The sequence below is a fragment of the Lissotriton vulgaris genome, chromosome 3_1 (assembly GCF_964263255.1).
Source record: "Lissotriton vulgaris chromosome 3_1, aLisVul1.2, whole genome shotgun sequence".
Lineage (NCBI taxonomy): Eukaryota > Metazoa > Chordata > Amphibia > Caudata > Salamandridae > Lissotriton > Lissotriton vulgaris.
Window position 1 is genome coordinate 1432983032 of NC_141689.1, and position 3876 is coordinate 1432986907.

Genomic DNA, 3876 nt, shown 5'->3' on the forward strand with positions numbered 1-3876 from the left:
ATAGCGCGTGTCTTTGTTGATAAGGTGATGAAATTATCGCCGCTTTTCAGACGAAAACGGCCGCAAAAGCACAGATATTTTCATATCGCCACCTTGGTAATGTGCCACCTAGTACGTGGATCTTTAAAAGGGGCATATTAACAGGAACCTCATTAAAAATATTGCTGTATTAGTGGCAGTTTCTTGCCTCTAAAACGGCGATAATGAGCTTGCGAATATGTGTTATAATATTCCAATAGAAGCCCAGGTTAGATGTGCAGGACATTTTCTGAAAATGCTACACTTAAAATGCTATCCCTAAAACGCACAACTCGATGAAAGAGGCTCATCAGTGGAGTAGTTGATTCGAGCCAACAGCAATGACAGCGTTTACCTACTCTGAAAATATGCTAAATAAACTTTTTTGAGACTTTCTATAACTTTGTGGTACACAGAAGTCAAGGTACTGTCATGAAATCAGTAACCTACTATTACACAAAGTAAATGATCAAAGATGGCCCTAAAGACAAAGGTGATGAAGATATGTTGCTTTAAGTCAGCTAATTTGCATTTATGCATTTAGCACAAAACACTGGTAATCACAGTGCAAAGCACATTCCATCCCATTTTGTTCACAGTTTTATGACCTTCCAAGGGCTTTGGAACACTTTAAATGAACACCAGATTGCATTACACAAGGTCAGATTAATTTTTTGTTTTAGGCACACATAGATTATATTAAGGCATGCGGAGTAGTATCCATTGGTGTGGTTGCATACAGTTTTTAGGGCTCGCCTGCTGATGCGCTTCTGTGCATAGCTGGCGAAGCTCTATTATGGCTTATCGAGACTTTAACTACTGGCGATTCCACTGGCGATCTCTTGCAATGCATGTGCTTTTTAGGTCTGCGCAAGCGCAAGCCCCAAAGCGCTACTTTTCTTAACGCTCTGCTTGTTAGCGTGCAGCTTGATGATTGGAGAAATGTCGGTTAGCTACATTTCTCCAGTTATTTTTGCACGGAAAGTTGGGCGTTGTTTACAGGGGCGCTAAAGCAGCAAAACATGCGATAGCGCGTGTCTTTGCTGATAAGGCGATTAAATTATCGCCGCTTTTCAGCCGAGAACACCTGCAAAAGCACAGATAATTTCATATCGCCACCTTGGTAATGTGCCCCCTAGTATGTGGATCTTTAAAAGGGGCATATTAACAGGAACCTCATTAAAAATATTGCCGTATTAGTGGCAGTTTCCTGCCGCTAAAACGGCGATAATGAGCTTGCGAATATGTGTTATAATATTCCAATAGAAGCCCAGGTTAGATGTGCAGGACATTTTCTGAAAATGCTACACTTAAAATGCTATCCTTAAAACGCACAACTCAATGAAAGAGGCTCATCAGTGGAGTAGTTGATTCGAGCCAACAGCAATGACAGCGTTTACCTACTCTGAAAATATGCTAAATAAACTTTTTTGAGACTTTCTATAACTTTGTGGTACACAGAAGTCAAGGTACTGTCATGAAATCAGTAACCTACTATTACACAAAGTAAATGATCAAAGATGGCCCTAAAGACAAAGGTGATGAAGATATGTTTCTTTAAGTCAGCTTGCATTTATGCATTTAGCACAAAACACTGGTAATCACAGTGCAAAACACATTCCATCCCATTTTGTTCACAGTTTTATGACCTTCCAAGGGCTTTGGAACACTTTAATGAGCACCAGATTACATTACACAAGGTCAGATTCATTTTTTGTTTTAGGCACACATAGATTATATTAAGGCAGGTGGAGTAGTATCCATTGGTGTGGTTGCATACAGGTTTTAGGGCTCGCCTGCTGATGCGCTTCTGTGCATAGCTGGCGAAGCTCTATTATGGCTTATCGAGACTTTAACTACTGGCGATTCCACTGGCGATCTCTTGCAGTGCATGTGCTTTTTAGGTCATTGCGCAAGCGCAAGCCCCAAAAAGCGCGTGCACAATGCCACCAGCCGCCTGCCTGCCTGCCTCACATTACCACATCAAAGGCAGCCCAGCCTCCCTCCCACAGCTTCTCTAACGGCTGTACTTTACATCACACCTGTTAGACCATGAAGTTCCGTCCTGTGTGATTTTATAATAAACTGATCTGTAAACTTCGTTACATAAACAGCTACGCATTTGAATTAAGTTACATACTAGGAATTTAACGACAATATTTAAGTTTTTTAAAGTGGGCCATTCAGAGTTTCTCGAGAGGTCTGTTTTAAATGTAAAACAGATAACTGTCGATTTTCCAAAGGGCCCAATATTTTCATCGAACAATAAATGCTAGTAAATTTTTTAAAAAAGCACCTTTACAAGCGTGGTCTCGAAGGCACGGACCTTCATAATGGCTGTCACGGATGCAGCTGCTAGTGACTTTTTCCATTTAAACTGGTCAAAATAACGTGGTATCTGCGCTACTAGTGCATGGCCATTGGCCACGGTTCTAGAAAAATAAATAACAAATGTATTGTGTCTGCGGAACAGTCGTTTTTTCCAGTTGCGATGTATAATGTGCGCAAACAGTTGTATTTCCCGCCACACCGCCCTCTGCACTTGCACTGCAGCGGAAAAGAACTAGTTAAGTCGCGAGTTCTGAATGGCTGCCTGACCAAATTGAAAAGACTTTGATTTAATCAGAGCAAGGGACAAAATATACAAAGTGACATCACTACTCTTTGCCCAAGAGAGCAGTGGCTGTTAAAGTTGTTGTGACTTTTATTGCCTCTACATTCGGTGAGTTCCTTAAGTGATCCCTTCATACACCTCAGTATTTGACTCTTCACTACTTAATGTGAAAGAGCTATAATTTTTCCAGCTTATTCAACCTTTGTAGCGTGCACACTACCGACCATATACCAGAGCGCATATGCACTCGTCTAGTACTCCGCCCCGCCGTTTCCAGATACCAGTGGGCCAGTGGCGCAATGGATAACGCGTCTGCCTACGGAGCAGAAGAATCCAGGTTCGACTCCTGGCTGGCTCGACTCGACGCTGCAAAGTGCTCTTTTCATCACTTTGTTAAGAAGTGCAATTATTAGGGACAACATGAAATTAGACGAGTGTTAAAGAGTAACTCTACTATACTTTGCCAAAATTGCGACATTTTAATTAAAACATATAGAGGGGAAATGGACAAAAATATCATTTTTTTATTTAATAGCGTAAAACAAAAGATGCATTCCCGGATGCTCTGTTTTAATTGTAAAGAAAAGAAAGGTTACAGTCGTCTTGACAAAGAACTTATTTTTTATGGTAAAATAAATTATTGTGACATACACATATAGCGCACTATTATAGTTGAACCAAATCTAACCGTCTCTTAGAGAAACACCGGGTGATCTGGGAGGGGGGGGGGGGTGGGGGGAGGGAGGAGTGTGTGCTTTTCTTTTTTTTTTCTTGAAACATGACTAAGAAAGCTGTGTGTCAACGCATGTTTCTCTGCTTGATGCCACACAGATGTATTAACATCAGTTTCCTAAAAGAGATCAAGGTCGTGTTTAATGGACAAAGAAATTGCAGGTTTCATGGACGTAGCGCTTACTTAAAATGGAGCCAGCTTTTGCTCCTTTTGCAGGCATTACTTTCAACCTTCAGACCTCGGTTTTAAAAAACATACCTAGCTTGGAATGGACCGTAGACTTTTTCTATTGGGTCTCAGGTGTTTTGCGTTCAGTGAAATTCATCAATACCCAGAATGCACTGATGCACCCACCACAGAGCTCAACAGATGCCCCCACCACACAGCTCCACAGGTGCACCCACCACGCAGCTCCACCGAGGCACCCACCACACAGCTCCACCGAGGCACCCCCACACAGCTCTACAGATGCACCCACCACACAGCTCCACCTACACAGCTCCACCGATGC

General features: G+C 42.0%; 1 non-coding gene across 1 annotated transcript; it reads left to right on the top strand.

The window, feature by feature from the left end:
• Positions 1-2917: 2917 nt before the first annotated feature.
• Positions 2918-2990, top strand: TRNAR-ACG (transfer RNA arginine (anticodon ACG)). Its single transcript has one exon. It is a non-coding gene; the product is annotated as a tRNA-Arg (tRNA).
• The last annotated feature ends 886 nt before the right edge of the window (positions 2991-3876 follow it).